This window comes from Lynx rufus, unplaced genomic scaffold (assembly GCF_022079265.1).
Source record: "Lynx rufus isolate CCGP_SWC_20201006 ecotype Redwood Valley unplaced genomic scaffold, mLynRuf1.p SCAF_12, whole genome shotgun sequence".
Taxonomy (NCBI): Eukaryota; Metazoa; Chordata; class Mammalia; order Carnivora; family Felidae; genus Lynx; species Lynx rufus.
This window is the reverse complement of record NW_025814826.1, coordinates 18,035,605-18,057,181: the sequence shown is the minus strand read 5'-3', so window position 1 is coordinate 18,057,181 and position 21,577 is coordinate 18,035,605. Positions and strand designations below refer to the sequence as shown.

The window sequence follows — 21,577 nt, the reverse complement described above, 5'->3', positions numbered from 1 at the left end:
GCTCAGTCAGTTAAGCATCTGACTCTTGATCTCAGCTGAGGTCATGATCTCATGCTTTGTGAGTTTGAGCTCCACATTGGGCTCTGCACTGACAGTGTGAAGCCTGCTTGGAATTCTCTCTCTGCCCCTCCCCCTCTCTCTCACTGTCTTAAAATAAATAGACCAAAAAAAAACAGGCCCATTAAAAAAAAAAAAAAGACACATATCTGCAACTTGCATATAACAAGTGATTACTATCCCAAATGTATATATAGTGTTTGTAAATCAACAAGTAAAAGATCAGAAGCCTAATGGAAAAATAGGAAAAGGACATGAGTAAGCATTTTATAAGTGGAAATACAAATGGACAATCAACATGAAAAAATGTTAATGACCTAATAATCAAATAAACCTTAACTAAAATATCTCTTTTTCCCTATCAAATTGGCAAAGATGAAAAAGGAGACAACCCAATATTGGCAGAGGCATAGGTTGTCCAATATGTCTGATGGGCAACCTGACAATATGTACATACTAGCAATTTCACTTCTAAAAATTTATCCTATAGAAATAACCTGATACTGACAAAATTCTGAATAGAAAAGCTGTCCTAAGTATTGTAATAGTTTAAAAAACTGGAAAAGAAACCAAAACATCTAACAAAAGAGAGTTATTTAAATACACAAAAGTACCTCATGCATACCTTGAAAGACTAAGCGACATAAAAAGATGAATTTTAAGTCCCGTGAGCTGGACTCTTGGCAACAGGAGGCTCCTCACCCTCTCCCACCCTTGCAGTGTGCATTCCAATTGCTTCCCCCCCTCCCAGAAGTTGCCCTAAAGACAAAGCCTTGAGATAGTGATACGGTGTTAAGACCATCTGAGGAGTATATGTGATTGAACCCAGTTAAGGCCCCTATATGAAACTTTTAAGATTTCGCAGGCAGGTGTGGAGATCTGTCCTGCGGCTTCTCAAGATAAGCCTAGTGAGTTCCCTTGTTTATTAAACCTGCTACCTACCCATCCAGAACGGCTTGCCTCTTTCTTCAAGTCTCTCCCAGCTGTCCAAGAACCATGTCAGGTTTCAGAACAACCAGGAAGCTCCTAAGGAGCTTGTGAACCAACAATCACAAAATAGTCCATTTAAAATTTATTTCTAACTCCTTACAAATGTAAAAACCACTCCTAGCTCACATACTAAAACAGGCCTCAGGCCAGTTTATGCTATTGGGCCATAGTTTGCCAACCTCTTCTCTAGGACTTAGGCTAAAACTTGAGGCTAAAATCCTTAAATGGTGGGATTACAGTGACATTTTATGTTTTTTATCTAAACTGTGTAATTTAGAGGTGCCTGGGTGTCTCAGAGGGTTAAGTGTCTGACTTCAGCTCAGGTCATAGTCTCACGGTTCATGGATTCAAGCCCCACATCGGGCTCTGTGCTGACACTGCAGGGAGAGAGGGAGACAGAATCCAAAGCAGGCTCCAGACTCTGAGCTGTCAGCACAGAGCCCGACACGGGGCTCAAACCCACAAGTCGTGAGATTACGACCTGAGCTGAAGTTGGACACTTAACCAACTGAGCCACCCAGGCGCCCCAAAATAAATAAACTTTAAAAAATAATAATAATAAACTGTGTATTTGTATAAATGGTACACAACAAACATACAAAACAATAGCTGAGTAGCTGACAGTAATTAACATTTCAAAGAGCACCTAAATATATAAAGCAAATATTAACAGATATAAAAAAGGAAATAACATATATAAAAGGAGAAATTGTACAGTAACACAACAGTAGGGGACTTTAACACCCATTTACATCAATAGATCAGTCAGTCAGCAAATCAATGAGGAAACAGTAAATGACACATTAAGCCAGATGGACTTAACAGATACATACAGAGTATTCCATCCATAAACAGAATTCATATTCTTTTCAAGTGTCTATGGAACATTTTCCAGAACACCACACTAAGCCACAAAATTTCTCTCAAATATAAGGAGACTGAAATCATATCAAGCATCTTTTCTAACCACAACAGTATGAAACGTGAAATCAATTACAAGAAAAAAAAGTAGAAAAAAACCACAAACATACGGAGGCTAAACAACATGGTACTGAACAACCAATGGGCCAAAGAGAAATCAAAAAATGCATTGTGATGAATGAGAATGAAAACAAAATATTCCAAAATATATGGGGCAAAGAAAAAGCAGTTCTAAGAGGCAAGTTTATAGCAATATAGGCCTATCTCAGGAAACAAGAAAAATCTCAAATAAACAATATAATCTTACACCTAAAGGAAATAAAATAAGGAAAAACAAAGCCCATGGTAAAAAAAAAATACAGCTGACTCTTGAAGAACACGGGTTTGAACAGTGCACGTCTACTTTTATGTGGATTTTTTTCAATATGTCCAGCACAGTATTGTATATGTATTTCCTCTTATAAATGTTTTTAAGTGTTTATTTACTTTTTGAGTGAGAAAGACAGAGTACAAGCATGGGAGGGGCAGAGAGAGGGAGACAGAATCTGAAGCAGGCTCCAGGCTCCAACCTGTCAGGACAGAACCCGATGCGGGACTCGAACCCACAAGCCATGAAATCATGACCTGAGCTGAAGTCAGATGCTTAACCAACTGAGAGACTCAGGTGCCAGGTGCCCCTCTCTTATAATTTTCTTAACAACACTTTCTTTTTCTAGTTTGGTAGTTACGTTTTCGGGAAATCAAAAGTTATAGGGAGATTTCCAACTGCATGGAGGGATGTCAGGACTTCAACTGCCCCCCTTTGTTCAAGAATCAACTGTAAAAATAAATGAAATATATAAAAATAAAATAAAATAACAACAGAAAAGATTAATGAAACTCAGAGCTATTTTTTTAAAAGATAAACAAAATTGATAAAGCCTTGGCCACATTAATCAAGAAAAAATGAGGAAGATGTCAAAGAAATATAATCAGAAAGAAAGAGAAGTTACAACCAATACCATAGAAATACAAAGGATTATAAGATTACTAGAACAATTGTAGGCTGTCAAACTGCACAACCTAGAAGAAATGGATAAATTCCTAGAAACATACACTCTTCTAAGACTAACTCAGGAAGAAATAGAAAATCTGAACAGACTGATTACTATTCATTTGAACTGGCAATCAAAAAACTCCAAACAAACAAAAGCCGAGGACCGGATGACTTCACAAGCGAACTCTACCCAACATTTAAAAAGTTAATACCTATCCTTCTGAAACCATTCTAATAGAAAGAAAAACTTCCAAATTCATTCTTCAAGTCCAGCACTGCCTTGTTCTCAAAACTACAAAAAAAAAAAAAAAAAAGAAAAGAAAACTCAGGCCAATATGCCTTAGGAACACAGGTGCAAAAATTGTCAACAAAGTATTAGCAAAAACGAAATTCAACAATACATTAAAAGGATCGTACACCATGATCAAGTGGGATTTATTCAGGGGATACAAGAATGGTTCAACAGCTACAAATTAACGAGTGCAGTACAGCACATTAACAAAATGAAAGATAAAAATCATATGATCACCTCAATAGATGCAGAAAAACCATTTGATAAAAATCAACATTCATCATGATAAAAAAAAAAAAACTCAACAGAATGGCTATAAAGGGAATGTACCTCAACATAATGAAGGCCATATATTATAATCCCACAACTAACATCATACTTAACAGTGAAAATCTGAAAGCTCTTCCTCTAATGTGAGGAACAAGACAAGGATGCCTATGCCAGCCTTTTATTCAACACTGCAAATCCTAGCCACAACAATCAGAAAAGAAACAGAAGACACTCAAGTTGGTAAGGAAGAAATAAAAAACGGTCACTATTTGCAGATGACTTGATATTACATATTGAATACCCTAAAGACTCCACCAAAAAACTATTACAACTAATAAATGAATTCAGTAAAGATGCAGGATACAAAATTAATATACAGAAATCTGTTGGCTTCCCAGACATGAATACAAATTATTAGAAAGATAAATTAATAATCCCATTTACAATTGCATTAAAAAGAAGAAAATACCTAGGAATAAATTTAACCAAGGAGTAAAAGATCTGTGCTTAGAAAACTAGAAGACATTGATAAAAGGAAACTGAAGATGACACAAATAAATGGAAAGATACACTATGCTCATGGGTCGGAGGAATTAATATTGTTACAATGTCTCTATTACCCAAAGCAATCTATAAATTCAATGCAATCCCTATCAAAATTCCAATAGCATTTTTCATACAAGAACAAATAATCCTAAAATTTCTATAGAACCACAAATGATCTTCCAATTGCCAAAGCAATCTTGAGAAAGAACAAAGCAGAGGGGCTCCTGGGTGGCTCAGTCGGCTGAGCATCTGACTTCAGCTCAGGTCATAATCCTGCGGTTCATGGGTTTGAGCTCCGCGTTGGGCTCTGTGCTGACAGCTCAGAGCCTGGAGTCTGCTTAGGATTCTGTGTCTCCCTCTCTCTCTCAAAAAAATAATGTTAATAAAAGCTAATTAAAAAAAAAAAAGGAACAAAGCTGGAGATTTCATGCTCCCAGATTTCAAACTATACTACAAAGCTATAAAAATCAAAACAGATGATATTGGCATAAAAACAGACAAAAAGATCAATGGAACAGAATAGACAGCTTAGAAATAAACCATACATGGTCAATCAATCTACAACAAAAGAGGCAAGAAAATAAAATGGGGAGGAGACAGTTTCTTCAATAAACAGTGTTGGGAAAACTGGACAGCTGCATGCAAAAGAATGAAACCAGACCACTTTCTTACACCATATACAAAAATAAGCTCAAAACAGAATAAAGGTCTTAAATGTAAGACCTGAAACCATAAAGCTCCTAAAAGAAAACAGGCAGTAAACTTGGACATCAGTCTTAACAGTATTTTTTGGCACAGCTATCTGTCTCCTCAGGCAAAGGCAACAGAAACAAAAACAAATAATTGGAACTACATCAAACTATAAAGCTTTTGCACAGCAAAGGAAACTATTAAAGGTAATCTGTAGAATGGGAGTAGGTACCTGCAAATGATGTATCTGATAAAGGGGTTAATGTCCAAAATATATACATAAAACCCCACACCAAAAAACCATAATCTGATTAAAAAATGGACAGAGGACCTGAATAGATATTTTTCCAAAAAAGTCATATAGTTGACCAATAGACATATGAAAAGATGCTCAACATCACTAATCATCAGGGAAATGCAAATCAAAGCAACAATATCAACCTTACACCAGTCAGAATAGCTAGCATCAAGATAAGAAATAGCAAGTGTTGGCAAGAATGCAGAGAAAAAGTAACCCTCATGCACTGTTGGTGGGAATGTAAATTGGTGCAGCCACTGTGGCAAACAGTACAGAGGTTCCTCAAAAAATTAAAAATAGAATTACCATATGATCCAGTTTGAGCCCCAAATTGGGTGTAGAGATTACTTAACATAGTAAAGGGCATCTGGGTGGCTCCCTTGGTTAAGTGTCTGGCTCTTGGCCTTGGCTCAGGTCTGGATCTCACCTTTTGTCAGTTTGAGCCCCACACTGGGCTCTGCCCTGATAGTGCAAACCTGCTTGGAATTCTCTCTCTGCCCCTTCCCCATTATTTGTTTTTGTGTATTTTGTGTCCTTAACAAATCAATCTCTGTCTATACCATGATCATGCAGATATTCTCCTGTGTCTTTTTCAGAAAGTTTTGTTTCACGTTGGGTATTTAGCTTTAGATACACCAGAAATGCATGTTTATGATTAGCATGGAGTTGGTTGTTTACCATATGGATATTCAGTTGCCTCAGCACAGTATACTGGAAGGACATCAGAATCTAATTCAGAATACTTTGCTTTGTACCACTGTTCTATTTAATTATAGCTTTGTATTAAGTTTTGATATCCAGCAGTGTATGTTCTCTGGCTTTGTTTTTCTTTAGAATGTTATTGCTTCTGGTCTTATACATTCCCATATAAATTACAGAATCATCTCTCAATTGCCATAAAACCAAACCTACATTTAATGGGAATCACAGTAAATTTACAGATAAATTTGGGGAGAATTGACACCATAACAATACTCAAACTCCCAATTTACCTTCATTTGAGTCTACTTTAATTTTTATCACATTTTGTAGTTTTCCATGTAGAGGCTTTGCAAATATTTAAATTTATTCTTCAATATTAGGAGCTTTTAAAGCTACTGCAAGTTTTATGGTTTGTATAATTTTACTACCTAATTTGCAACATGTACTAATTAGTTCTAATAGTTAAAGTATATTTTCAAATTTTTGTGACAACCGTATCAGCTGTTTCCAAATTTTGAACCTCCTTGTCTTTTCCTGGCTTTACTGAACTGTTCAGAAGTGTTGATAGCAGTCATTTTTGTCTCATTTCTTAACTCATGGAGGGAAATAAATATTTCATCATTAAGCATGATAATGATACTGTAACTTTTATGTAAATCCTCTTCATCAGATCAAAAGTTCCCTTTTAATCTGAGCATGCCTGAGTATTCAGTGGTTTTAGCATAAGTGGATACTGAATTGTATCAAATGCTTTTCTTTACTTATTGGGGTGGTAAAGTTATTTTTCTCGTGTGCATGTGTGTGTGTAATTTTGTTCTTAAATTTACACTGGCCTCATAAAACAAGGGAGTGTTTTATCTCTTTTCTGTAAGATTTTATACTATAAAATTTTAAACAAAATATTAATGATCATAAAAAAAGACATGAAACAACAGGTGTTGGGAAGAATGTGGAGAAAAGGGAACCCTTGTACACTATTGGTGGTAATGTAAATCTGTACAACCACTAAGGAAAAGAGTATGAAAGTTCCTTAAAAAATTAAAAATAGAAATACCATATCATGCAGCAATTGTACTTCTGGGTATTTATCTGAACAAATGAGAACACTAATTCAAAAAGATATATACACCCCTAAGTTCATTACAGCATTATTTACAATAGCCAAACTATGGAAGCAATCTAAGTGTCCACTGATAAAAATGAATGGATAAAGCTGTGGTATGTATATACAGTGGAATATTGCTCAACCATAAAAAGAATGACATTTTGCCGTTTTCAACCAAATGGATGAACCTAGAGGGTATGCTAACTGAAATAAGTCAGAGAATGTATCATTTCACTTGTATGTGGAATCTAAAACAAAACAAAACAAAAAACAAGCAAAGCAAAACAGACTCATAGACTGAGAACAAATTGGGGGTTGCCAGAGAAAGAGGTGAAATAAGGAAGTCAAGAGGTACAAACTTCCAGTTATAAAATTAGTCATGGGGATGTAAAGTACACCATAGGGAATACAGTCAATAAAACCACAATAACTTTGTATGGTGACAGATAGTAACTAACTTACTTGGTGATCATTTTGTAATACATATAAATATCAAGTCACCATGTTGTACACCTAAAACTAATATAATATTGTACATCAACTACAGTTCAATAAGAAAAATTTTTAAAAACTGCCTAGGAAAATAAACTTGTGGAAACTGAAATTTACCAGCACTTCAGAACCAAACTATCTTTCCATCCCCCCTTTTCAGGCTATTTTTTTTTTTCCTATTTCCTGCTTTACATCCATAAATTCAAGTTACCCCCATCTTTTTCCTATATATTCACCGGGTCAAGTCACTAATCTTTTCACATCTCAGGTGAAGCTGTCCATGATAGTGCCACCTCACTCTTCCTAAAGGATGGTTGCAATCAGTGAGTCACTGTTTTGCTCAAGTTCAAACTCCTTAAACCTGGCACTCAAATTACTTCACATGTGAGCCTAACTTTACCTTCTAGACTTCCTACAGTAGGAATCCTAAACTTCAATTTAACTGGTCTAATCTGCTGTCCTCTGAAAAAGTCCTGCTGTCTCTAGTTCCTTATTCCTCTAACGTTATTTGAATAAAGATGTTGTCTTAGAAACAGTATAAGATGGAAGCGTGCCTGGGTGGCTCAGTTGGTTGAGCATCCGACTTTGGCTCAGGTCGTGATCTTGTGGTTCATGAGTTCGAGCCCCACATCTGGCTCTCTGCTGTCAGAGCCCGCATCAGATCCTCTGTCCCCCTCTCTCTGTGCCCCCCCCACCCTTGGGTACTCTCTCCTTCAAAAATAAATAAACATTAAAAAAAAGATAGCATAAGATTGAGAAGATAAAAGATATAGTTTAAAGTATTCAATATAAATATCCAGTATGTGCTAAATGCCAAAGGAGGTAGAGACTATTCATTGAAGTATATTTTCCCTGGTTTCTTTTCCCCTTTAACTGGCCATATACTATAGAAATTTTAAACACTTGTATTTATTGATCTGTATTTACATACTTCGATTTAAAAATCAATTGCAGGGGTGCCTGGGTGGCTCAGTCAGTTAAGCGTCCAACTTCAGCTGAGGTCATGATCTCATGGTTTGTGAGTTTGAGCCCCATGGCAGGCTCTGTGCTGACAGTTCAGAGCCTGGAGCCTGCTTCAGATTCTGTGTCTCATTCTCTCTCTGCCCCTCCCCCACTTGTGCTCTCTGCCTCTCAAAAATAAATAAATGTTCAAAAAAATTTTTTTTAATCAATTGCATTAACCCTTTACCATTTGAAACAAAAATACCTATTTTACTGTTATACTCAAATTCCAGGGTTTTTTTCTTCCCTTACGTATTTACATTTACACCATGCAGTTACATTTATTCCACAATTCGTATTCAATTATGGTTAAAAGAGCAAGAATTTGACACTGACCAGAGTTAACATCCTAAACCACAGGCCCCTCTGCCCTCCCCCTTATTTACATCAGTGTGACCTTGGCCAAGTTGCTTAGCGTCTCTTTTCTCTCATCTGTAAAATGGGATAATACCCACTTCACATGGCTGTTGTAAAAATTAAATGAATAGGTGGAAACAATTTCACAGTGCTTCATACGTACCAAGTGCCATATAAATAGAAATTATCAATATTAACATTACTGCTCAAAAGCAATAATGTTACTGCCAAGACTACACTGGTTGGTACCTTTGTTTTCAGTGATTTTGAAAACCTGAGCTTAGGGTAGTGAAAGTGCTCTGTCGGAGAACTGACCACATTTCTTGCAGTGCAAACTATATTTCCGCTGTCTACACCTTCAAGTGTGCCTTGTTTTACTCAACCCCTCTAGAAAGCAATTGATTAGAAAAAACTATAATTACTGACCATGACAAAGCTGAAGAAATTTCTAAGAGAAATTAAATGTCTGGGATTTACTTGAGGGGGGGAGGGGGTGGCAAGCCGATCATGTGTTGACAATTGTTACAATTGGGTGATGGGTTCGCCAAGTTCGTTATACTAACCTCGCGTCCTGTGTATTTAAAGACTTCTAAAATAAAGGGTGTTTTTAAATGTCAAAAGATGATTTTTCTTTGGGGCTTAACGCAAATCTTGTTACGGTCAGGAAGCTACATTGGGAAGTTCTGGGAGGCGAAAAGTGAAACAGCAACACAAGCCAGGTGAGGCTGATTAAACCTCCCAGGCCGAACAGCAGGCGTGCTCCTCCTCCCAGAATCCCCGAGGTCCGGCCCGGAGGTGCACCCGCGAGTCCGACCGGTCTAGCCTCAGGAAAAAGTGCAACGCCCAAGGGAACCACCGCAAAGGGCGGCCTTCCAGGGACCGGCGGCTGGCGCTCTTACTGTGGACCCCGAAGGATGCACCAGGAGCGGAAGGGAGGGGGCAGATGTGCGTGGGTGAGTCCCAGCCTTCAGGACAAAGTCGGCCGACTTCCCTCCGCTCCGCCAGTGCTCCAGCCCCACCAGGGCCCTCAGCCACCCCGGCAGCCCGAGAACGTCTCCGCCTCTCTTCAGCCGCGGCGCAGACACCCAACCGGCCCATGGAGCCCGCGGTCCTCCTCGAATGCCCGAACCCACGGCTCCTTCAGCTCCTACTCTGTTACTAGGGCTTCCCACCGCCCTCAGGCCTGCGGACGCTTCCTCGACTCCACGCCAACCGCTTTCCCGAGTCCCTAGCCCCCACTTACCTCGGCCGCGAGGCAGCCAGGAGCCTTCTTGAGCTTCCCCTGCTTCCAGCTTGGCTACCCCGGGCGTTACTGCCAATCACCCAATCTCCGCCCCGAGTCCGGACCAGACTGACCAATCAGCTGCTTCCTCCGGCCCAGAGGCGGGTAGGCAGAACAGGGAGGGGAAGAGAAACTACCGCCCCACGCGCCTGCAGCCACCTTTCACAATCAGTGTGCGCATGCGTGGAGCTTGGAGGGAAGCGGGCGCTATCGCGTGGACCTAGCTTTGTTTGTGTCTTCACTGCTCTGTCCTGGAAAGTACTTTGCTAGTAAACCCCATTCTGTAAATGTGTAGCAAGATCCACATTCTGAATGTAGCCGTAAATGTGTATCACCTGGAAAGAAGGTGGGAGTCTTAAGCCCTTGTTAACCTGACTTATGTTGAGCCCTTTTATCCCTTTTATCCCACGCTGTTGGGACTTGTATTTACCTGGCAGATCTTACCACGTGAGCTTCATATCTGGGGTGTGTTTGTGTTTAGGGGGGTTGAGGGCGCGGGGTATACAAAGAGCATGGATGAGGATTTTACTGTCTTCAGTTACACCATCTGTTTAGTCTGATTCATGGGGACACATGCTTTTTAACAGTTGAATATTCTGTGACACTAGATTTCAAATAATTCTGCCATGAAATTATCATTACATTGTAGCTAAGAATAAATTCAGCATGGTAACGTGTGTAGGCCCTGTAAGAAATTCATATGTAGAGTAAAAATCTTGTTTCTGTATGGCCTTTCAAAAGGCTGTTGCTGATTGGCTGTCTCTCTCACCCTCCCTCTGTAATAGATTCCACAGGTCACTGGGCAGGCACCAGAGCTATGATGGTTTTAGCCCTGGTGCCCAAGTCTCTTCCTGGCCAGGGCTTCCCAACTTCAGCAAGGGTGTTAATTCGTTTAGTCAACAAGCGCTTGTTGGGGGCCCATTATGACAGTACAAAGTCTTTAAAAGCCTTGAACCATGCCCTTGGTGAGCCTACAGGCTAACAGAAAGATAGAAACACAAACTTTTTTAGCCTAATGCTATAATGGAGGAATGTAGAGAGCCTGGGAGACCTGCCTAAGCCAGCTCAGGAGCTCAAGAAACACATTCCAGAGGTGCGCTTCAGCTGAGGCTTGATGAAAGTTGATGCTCCTGAGCTAAAGGAGTGGAGGCAAAGGATACTGGTGTTTCTGGCAAAGTTTAATTGTTTCTTGTGAGATCTTTAAAGGGTAGATTTACTGAGAATCTAATAAAGTTTGTGCTCAGGCCCCTTGACTTGGACCAGCCCTAAGACCCAAGGAGGGATGCTAGCGCTGAGTTCACATGGTTATCTGTTGTTTTCTACTCTGTAATAAGATGTCTTAAAGAACCCTTCAGGGGCGCCTGGGTGGTGCAGTCGGTTAAGCGTCCGACTTCAGCCAGGTCACGATCTCGCAGACTGTGAGTTCGAGCCCCGCGTCGGGCTCTGGGCTGATGGCTCAGAGCCTGGAGCCTGTTTCCGACTCTGTGTCTCCCTCTCTCTCTGCCCCTCCCCCGTTCATGCTCTGTCTCTCTCTGTCCCAAAAATAAATAAACGTTGAAAAAAAAAAAAAAAAGAACCCTTCAAACAGAGACTGGTTAAGACCTACCTTTTCTCCGTTCCAGCTTCCTTCTCTTCACACTTCTCTGCATGCTATGTGCCCATTAGTGACCTGGGCATTTGGGGGATCTGCGTGAGGGGAGGAGTTGAGCTAGACTACCTCTGTGATAAGTTATTGCTAACTTTCACGGTGTTGTAATGTAGCCATATTATATGCCATCTCACTGACAAAGGGCCTATGATTGTGTCTCATGGCACCTGGCACCAGAAGTATGTGGCTGGTGGAGGAGAAAGGATGCAAAATGTGCTGAGCCAGAAAGTAGAGGAAAATCTTCCAGTCATCACACTTGAAATTATGAGCAGGTTGTTTCACTTTTTGCTTTTAATAAACTTTATTTTATTTTATTTTATTTTTAAATTTTTTTTTCAACGTTTATTTATTTTTTGGGACAGAGACAGAGCATGAACGGGGGAGGGGCAGAGAGAGAGACACACACACAGAATCGGAAACAGGCTCCAGGCTCTGAGCCATCAGCCCAGAGCCTGACGCGGGGCTCGAACTCACGGACCGCAAGATCGTGACCTGGCTGAAGTCGGACGCTTAACCGACTGCGCCACCCAGGCGCCCCAATAAACTTTATTTTAGAATAATTTTAGATTTACAGAAAAATTGCAAAGATAGTTAAGAAGTCCCTACCCCTCACCCAGTTTCCCCTAATGCTAACATTTTATATTAGCATGATGCATGTATAAAATTAAGGAGCCAACATTGGTACCTCACTATTTACTACACTCCAGGCTTTATTCAGGTTTTATTTATGTCCTTTTTCTGTTCCAGGATCCAATCCAAGATGCTACTTTGCATTCAGTCATCATACCTTCTTACTTAGACTCCTGGTCTGTGACGGTTTCTCCATTTTTCCTTGTTTTTCAGAATCTTGATATGGCTATGACAGTTTTGAGGAGTGTGATCAGATATAGTATACAATTTACCTTGATTTGAATTGGTCTGCTGTTTTTCTCAGAATTAGACTGGGGTTATAAGGTTTGGGGGAAATACCACACGTTGAGATGCCCTTCTCATCACATCATATCTGAGGGTACATGATATTAGCATGATTTATTTCTGCTGACGTTAACTGTGATCACCTGACCAGGTTAGTATTTACTAGTTTCTCCACTGTAAAGTTGCATTTTTTACCTTCTTTCCATATTCTCTTCTTTGGAAGCAAGTCACTAAATCCTACCCACCCTGAAGGGTCATAAGAGATTAAGCTTCATCTCCTGGAGTGGAATAGCTATGTAATTTAGAGTTCTTCTCTAAGTAAGATTTATTATTTATTTATACTCAATCATTTGTTTATAAAGAGTCATGTATATTTATATTTTGTTTATATTTTATATTATGATTTTTATTTTTTGCTCAAATTGTTCCAGCTTTAGCCACTGGGAGCTCTTTTCAGTTGATTCCTGTGGTTTTTTTGGTTTTTGGTCATCTTCTGTTTTCTTGAACTATAAAAGGCTCCAAGCTGATCTTGTATTTTTCCTGCCCCAGCATTAGAGTCAGCCATTTCTCCAAGGAGCACTGGAATGATACTTAGAAACCAAGATCTGGGCACTGGGTATACTTGTGGCTACTGGGGTGTCATTGAATCTAACCTCGCTTAGTGGACAGAGCTAGGAAATATATTACCTCCTTGTTGTTTTTGTTTGTTTTAAATTTTTTTAATGTTTATTTATGTTTGAGAGACAGAATGTGAACAGGCAAGGGGTAGAGAGAGGGAGACACAGAAGCCAAAGCAGGCTTCAGGCTCCGAGCTGTCAGCACAGAGCCCAACGAGGGGCTCGAACTCACGAACCATGAGATCATGGCCTGAGCCTAAGTTGGATGCTTAACTGACTGAACCACCCAGGCTCCCCACCTCCTTGTTTTTTAATTCTTTATTTACATCTCTGTGATAAGTAACCTCTAAAGTGGCCCCCAGTGATCCCTGCCTCCTGATATTCACACCCTTGTGTAATCCCATCTTGATGAGGGTGGGTTTGACCTAGAGTCCTCCTTCTAATGAATAGAATACAAGATAGATAGGGTGGCAATTCCAAGATTAGGCTAAAAAAGAGTGTGGCTTCCATCTTGCTTGCTTTCTATTGGTCTTTCTTTTACTGTCTCTGAGAGAAGCCAACTGCCATATTGTGAGCTGCTTTATGGAGAGGCCTATGTGGCAAGAAACTGAGCGAGGCCTCTGGCCATCAGCCAGCAAGAAACTGAGGCCCTCTTTTCATCACCCTTGAGAAACTGAATCCTGCTAATAGCCATGTGAGTGAATTTGGTAAAACATCCTTTCCCAGTTGAGCCTTGAGATGACTGGAGCCCCACTGACACCTTGACTGCAACCTTGTGAGAGACCCTGAGCTAGAGACCCTAAACTAAGCCACACTTGGATTCTGCATGCAAAGAAACTATGAGATAATAAATGATTATTGTGTTAAACTGCTAAGTTTTGAAGTGATTTGTTTGAAAGCAATAAATAATACAATTTCTATCTCAGCAAGATTGAGGGTTCTTAAATTTCACTTTAGGGCATATGTCCAGGCCCCTTCCCAGAATCTTAGATAATTATTTTGCATAGCTAAGTTCAGAAACTAATGTAGAAAGTTACAGGACAATCTATTTGGGGATTTTAGAAGAAAATGGACTTTTCTTTTTAGTGTGTCTGATCCTGGAGTTCTTTACCCAAATAAATGCCTCCGCTTCCTGGGCAAAATCCAGAATAACTTAAACTTTGTCTGGCAGATTGGTTGATTGATTGATTGATTGATTGATTGAATAGAGGAGAAAGAATCGGTGCTCTCTCTTACTCACTGTGCAGACTTGAAAAAGTCCCTCGACCTTTCTATGCCTTCAGATTCCTAACAGATTAAAGGATTATAATGCCATTGTTTAGGCAGAGATTTATCCATTATTAAGTGTGTTTTCAGCCAGAGAAAGGTGACCAGGGCTAGTTGTGGGCCAGATTCCTTGGAGAAATTTAACAAGAGGTCAGATTCCCATTTGTTCACATTGGTAGATGGTGAGACTGACTTCTCTTGTAGAAGGAATGTGGGCTTCCAAGTGAGACAGACCCATCTTCAAAATATCCTCTGCCACTTATCAGCTGTGTGGCCCTGGGCAAGTTAGTCAGCCTCCCTAGGTCTCAATTTCCTGACCTGCACAGTGGGAAAGGAAAACAGTCACCTGACAGAGTGGCCCTGAGGACCAATTGTGTAATATTTGTAAAACACTAAGGGTAATGTCTGGTTTATCACAAGGGCCCAATAAATGATACCCCTGAATGACAGTCAGCTGTGTGTTTGTGATCCAGTGACTAGTAAAGTAGGGGACAGACAAATGTCAAAATATATCCATCAGCCTATCTCATATTAGGTCTAATGACAATCCCATTTGGTGAGATAGGTTGAAAAATCTGCAAGTCTTAAACAGTATCTTCCCTGAAAATCAAGACTCTCTCTAGTTCTGCATTTTCTCTAGCTCTGATTGCCTGTCTATAGAAAATAAAACACATTGAAATGTGCCTTAGAAGGTTCTGAGTTAGAATCCAGAAAAACCTAACTGGCAAAAGACCATTGGGTAGGACAGTGAAGTGCCCATGTAAGGGGCATTTTAAGACAAAGTAAGGCTGTATGTGTCATTTATTAGCTAGCTGGTCACCTTGAAGCACATTTGTAAAGAAAAGCAAGTTGAATGCTTGTTTCTTAATATTTACCAGTTTTCAGAATAATTATCACACATCAACTATTTTGTTACCCTGAAATATAATACATACAAGAAAGGCAGGTTCAATGCTTGGTTTGATTCTCATCATTACCAGTTTTCAGAAAAATGAGTTGGTTCCTTCAAATTCTCTGAAAGTGATGAGTGATGTTTCTTTTTTTTAATTTTTTCTAGTATCAGTAAGCACTCAAGAATTTTACCATTACAAATTAGCTCTTATCAGATCTTTTCTGGAGAGCAGGTTTTTATACAGAGAAGTGGGACTAAATGTACATTTATGAAACATCTTCTAGACTGTGGGCTAGGTGTTCTCACACTATTTAATTGTAGATTTCTATAGCAGTAGTGGAAGGCAGGTTCTATGATTTGTTTTTTAGAGGAGATTGATGTCCTCATAGCCAGGTGATTAGTACAAAGTCATAGAGCCAGCATGTGGTCAAAGTTGATTTGTTTGACCCAAATGGCACCATGTAGCTTTTCTGAATGAGGTCCTACAGACACTGAGTCACTGGGTAAGGTTTATTGGTTACTATACCAGTCTCCTGTCTTACTTCTTACAATGTATCCTCCTCAGATGTAACTGTTTGGTGACCCCAAGTTTATCACTCTACTATTTGCAAAAGAAATTCCTTGAAACTACAAAATACCACCTAGATTTTTGTTGATTACATTTCATTTCATTTACATATGGTTTTACTTAATGAACATTTATCAAATTATGTATAGAACTATATTTACACACACCCCCAGTAAAGCTAATTTATTTTTAACTTTTTTGCATGTGATGAACACCTAGTCTCCCAGATCCTATCCGACCCATTCAGGTAATATATGCTGAAAACTTAGAGTGTATCTTTCTCTATGTTTTCCATGCTCATAGAATAATGTATAATGGTACACATTTATATAAACGTGTAGGATATGATTTGTTATTGTTTCCAAAAATAAGATCATACTGTGTGTGTTATATATACATATGTATGTTATATATATAATATATATGTTATATATATACATACATAACATATACATATATACAAATATATATATATATGTACTTCAAAGCAACTTTTATCAGTTAGCAATGTGGAAATTCCTCAATGTCTCTTTCTAATATATTTTTCATAATGGTCCATGGCCTGTAGATATACCATCATTTACTAAAACATTCCACTATTGATATGTATTCATTTGATGTTGGGGTTTTTTTTTATTGGCTTTTATTTTTTGCCTATGTGAACAATATTGCAACAAACATCTTTGTTCTTACGTCTTTATATACTGATGCTTTTTATGTTTTAGATTCTTTTTTTTTTTTAATTTTTTTTTTCTTTTCAACGTTTATTTATTTTGGGGACAGAGAGAGACAGAGCATGAACGGGGGAGGGGCAGAGAGAGAGGGAGACACAGAATCGGAAACAGGCTCCAGGCTCTGAGCAGTCAGCACAGAGCCCGACGCGGGGCTCGAACTCACGGACCGCGAGATCATGACCTGGCTGAAGTCGGACGCTTAACCGACTGCGCCACCCAGGCGCCCCTATGTTTTAGATTCTTGAGGATTTGCTGGGTCAAAAAAATATATTATTTTTTAGAATACGTTTTGCTGGGGGGCGCCTGGGTGTCTCAGTCTGTTAAGCATCTGACTTCGGCTCAGGTCATGATTTCATGGTTCCTGGGTTTGAGCCCTGCATAGGACTCTGTACTGACAGGTCAGAGCCTGGAGCCTGCTTCAGATTCTGTATTTCCCTCTCTTTGTCCCTCCCCTGCTCATGCTGTCCCTCTCTCTCTCTCTTTCAAAACTAAATAAACATTTAAAAAAATAAAAAAAATAGATTTTGCTGGATTTTTTTAAAATTATTTTTTTAATGTTTATTTAGTTTTGAGACAGAGAGAGAGAGAGAGAGAGAGAGAGAGAGAGACAGAGCGTGAGTGGGGGAAGGCAGAGAGAGGGAGACACAGAATCCAAAGCAGGTTCCAGGCTCTGAGTTGTCAGCACAGAGCCTGACATGGGGCTCGAACTCTCAGACCGGGAGATCATGACCTGAGCCGAAGTCAGACGCTCAACCAACTGAGCCATCCAGGCGCCGCTAATTTCTTTCTTTTTTAACTTTTGAGTTTCTAGTCTTGTCTAAGGTCTCCTCTACTTCTATATTGTTATATGTAGTCACCAAGATTTTCTTAAAGGGTTTTCAATATTTTATTTTTTATACTTGTGTTCTTTTTTTTTTTATTTTTTTTTCAACGTTTATTTATTTTTGGGACAGAGAGAGACAGAGCATGAACGGGGGAGGGGCAGAGAGAGAGGGAGACACAGAATCGGAAACAGGCTCCAGGCTCGGAGCCATCAGTCCAGAGCCATCAGCCCAGAGCCTGACGCGGGGCTCGAACTCACGGACCGCGAGATCGTGACCTGGCTGAAGTCGGACGCTTAACCGACTGCGCCACCCAGGCGCCCCTATACTTGTGTTCTTAATCCATCTGGAATTTCAGTTTTTTGGTATATAATGTATATGGACACAATTTTATTTTCATTCAGATACATACAAATACATTTATAATTATTTCTCATCCTTTAAAATTTTCTATTTTGATATGTTTTAAGTCTACATATTAGTTTTATAGTATGTGTATAGAATTTATGAATAAATAATATACATATAACCAAGCTGCGTGCTCAAAACATTTTTTTAAACTGAAAGAAGTACTTGATCAATAAGTTTTGGAAACCATAACACTAGACCATAAACTTGGGGGCAGTGATTATGTTTTCTCGTATTTTTGAATCCATCGTTAAGACTGTTTCTAGCACATTGAATGTGTTCTGAAAATAGTTTTAAAATAAGTGAATGGGGTGCGTAGATGGCTCAGTTGGTTAAGTGTCTGACTCTTGGTTTTGGTTCAGGTCATAATCTTAAACGGTTTAGTGAAATAGAGCCCCACATCGTGCTCTGTGTTGACAACATGGGGCTTGCTTGGGATTCTCTCTCTTCCTCTCTCTCTGCCACTACCTGTATGTGCATATGTTCTCTCTCACTCTCAAGCACTTTAAAATAAACACTTTAAAATTATTAAATAAATAAATAAAATAATTAATTAAATAATTGAATAAATGAAACTACCTTTATCTGATTCCTGGGTCTTAAGCAACACAGCTATTGAGAAACTTAACATTCCAGCTGTGTCCTGTGGCAAGATATCTGAGGCTCAGAACTAGCAACAACTCATAATGGCAGATAGTATAACTTTACTGGTGTCAAGTTCATAGATTTTTAACATAGGAAGATAAATTCTTAAAATCTTAAACTTCCTGGGGCTTGTAGTCCATAAGTGCTTATGAAATTGTTAATTATTTTTTGTGACTACATCCTGTTTTTAAATGCCAGTCATCTAACTCTCTGTAATGGCAGTTTGCGAAGGATTCAGTCTTCTCACTACTTTAATGTCAGAGGCATGATTATATTTAACTTTAGATTTTGAACTTCTAAAAAAGACTCTATGTAATATATATTCTGACCCTGCCAAAAATCTATGTCATCAATTATTAGTTGGGAAAATCCCAATTGTCTTCTCTCTTTTTGATAAATTGATTTTAGAAAAAATAGCAGGTTTACTTTCCTGGGCTATTTCATTGTTTTTAATAACAATACTGAACAAAATTTCATTTACTCAATCAAATGGATTATGTTTAACCTGTCTGTGCCCTTTGGACTTCCTATATTTACTTTTTTACAGCCTTTTTTCTTACTGTAAATGTATCACAATCTCCTTTTTAACTTTTCCTTTTTCCCCCTCAGTTCCAGCAGTTGGTTGGTCTGGTTGATTATTTAAAATGAGGCTGGTGCTTCTACTGCTGGACATTATGCATCATTTCTCACTTGTTTTTGCTATAGGTCAAATGGTGTGAAAGGGACATTTTTCTATTCTACTTTGCTCCTGTTTTCTTGAGCTTGTTAGAAGAAAGAGGAAATTAAGAATAAGAAAAGGCAAAGTAACTTGAGAAGTAACTGGATTTTGAATTCACTTAGGAATCAAAGTATTGGAGACAAATGCGTAGAACACAGTCTGAGGTGTTTAAAGTAAGCTCTATGCTTACTTAGCCTGGGGCTTGAACTCAGGACGTGGAGATCAAGAGTAGCAGGCTCTACCCAGAGACAGCCAGGCGCCCCAGGGAGGTGCAGAGAGAGAGACAGAGAGGAAGACACAGAATCCCAGGCAGGTTCCAGGCTCTGAGCTGTCAGCACAGAGCCCATGAGGGTCTCTAGTCCACGAACCCTGAGCCCTGAGATCATGGCCTGAGTTGAAGTTGGAGGCTTAACCGACTGAACCACCCAGGCGCCCCGCCCGGCGACATTTATTCTTAACCACACTTGCCCTATTAGAGGCCTCTTAAATTCCTTGAGACTTTAATACATGAGCTATGTGGCAAAATCAAACTGAAAGAATCTAGATTCCTTTCAGTGAAGTTATTGCGTGCAATGGATGCATTATTCTCAGACTGGCCTATATAATTTAGATTACACTTATATTTAGAGAAATAGCTTCAAGGGGCGCCTGGGTGGCTCAGTCGGTTGAGCGGCCGACTTCAGCTCAGGTCACGATCTCACAGTTCGTGAGTTCGAACCCCGCGTCGGGCTCTGTGCTGACAGCTCAGAGCCTGGAGCCTGCTTCGGATCCTGTGTCTCCCTCTCTCTCCGCCCCTCCCCTGCTCATGTTCTGTCTCTCTCTGTCTCAAAGATAAATAAATAAAAAAAAAAAAATTAAAGAAAAAAAAAGAAATAGCTTCAAAACCCAAGATTTATACTTAAAACTGGTGCCTGTCATCGTTAAAGGTATATAAATCTTTACAATGATAAACTAAATAGAAGACAGTATTTAAAAAATACATCATGACGAATTTGAGAACGTTCTAATTAGAAGTCCCTTTCCCTTACCAAAAAAAAAAAAAAAATCCTTCAGAAAAGACGTTATTATTTAAAACAAAAAACTGTACTTTGCAGCTTTCCCGGTGTTAGGAAGACAGTGGACACTAACAAGAAATGAACGAAACGCCTAATGTGCTAATATGTTCTTACCAAAAACGCCAAGAAACTTTAAAGATTATGAATTAAGAGTCACAAAAACGAATGAAATATCATGAAAATCCTTTATTAGAACTGAAAGAATTGCCAGAACAAAAAGTTCGATTTGAATTTCCGAACGCAGGAGCAGAGAGAGATTCCCCTCAGCGCCGGAAAGCTGCAAATTGTAGTTGGGAAACCACGACGGTTTCTCGGCCGGAACCAAGGTTCTTTCCGTGCCTAATGCTTAGCGAACGGAGAGTCGTTTGGGCCAATTCAAGTGTTCCTGGACTCTCATTGGACTCTTCCGTTCAATACTGAGTGCATTTCCCTAGGTCACCAATGAACGCTTTAGTCTAAGAAGGCCTTCACGTACTGGATGTCTTATCCTCACGTTGGAATGGTTTCAGCCAATGAGAGGGCAGGACTGACGGATGTTCCAGGGTCGTGGGGGAGAGTCTGTAGAGCCTTTCCCCGCCAGCGTCCTCGCTCTTTGGCTTCTAGAGTTAATCTGGTCGTTTGCCGTCGCTGAGGCCGGCGGCTGCGAACGGAGGGACCGTCTTTGCGCCTCCCGGGTCTCTGTGCTCCATTCGTTGGTGTGGCCCTGATGGTGCGGACGGCTCCGGACTCCTAAAGCTCTGGCGTGGTATGTAAGGATCCAGGGGCGGCAGACAAAGCGGTGGAGCCCGGAAGGCCGCGGAAAGCGGCCCCTGCACCAAGTCCGCAACTCGGCCTGGGCCGAGGCGCTCCGCTGGCCTTCTCCCGACCCAGCAGCGCGTCCCAGCAAGCGCTTTATAGCGCCAGGCTCCAATGTGCCCTGTGAAAATGTTAGCTTTGTTCAGTTCCTCTCCGTCCCCCACACGTCTGATTTTTATAAACCCTGGTATTAATAGATGTCATCTTCATCTCTCCAGCTTGTTCTTTGGTAACTTTATCTTTTGTGCACCTGCATGTCTGCTGCTAAGAATGGAAGGGCATCGTTGTGTTTGTCTCCATTCAAGAGAGACCAGCATTCACATCTCTGTATTTTCCTAAGTTTTTGGGAGACCTTCGTTCAGTTTGCAGCTCCTTTCGTGATAGTGTACTGATGTGTTAGGGCAGAATATACCCCGATAGCTGGTGGAATATAAATACCCACAAGATTAAGTTCT

At 39.8% G+C, this 21,577-nt stretch overlaps 2 protein-coding genes across 2 annotated transcripts in view; one reads left to right on the top strand and one right to left on the bottom strand.

Moving 5' to 3' along the window:
• MTFR1 (mitochondrial fission regulator 1) overlaps window positions 1-10,059 on the bottom strand; it is a 62,921-nt gene extending 52,862 nt beyond the window's left edge. The window contains exon 1 of the mRNA XM_047073987.1: window positions 10,002-10,059. The gene's annotated coding sequence lies outside the window, so the exon portion shown is untranslated. The remainder of the gene's footprint in view (window positions 1-10,001) is intronic.
• Window positions 10,060-20,900: 10,841 nt separating this feature from the next.
• Window positions 20,901-21,577, top strand: part of ARMC1 (armadillo repeat containing 1) — a 43,316-nt gene continuing 42,639 nt past the window's right edge. The window contains exon 1 of the mRNA XM_047073984.1: window positions 20,901-21,072. The gene's annotated coding sequence lies outside the window, so the exon portion shown is untranslated. The remainder of the gene's footprint in view (window positions 21,073-21,577) is intronic.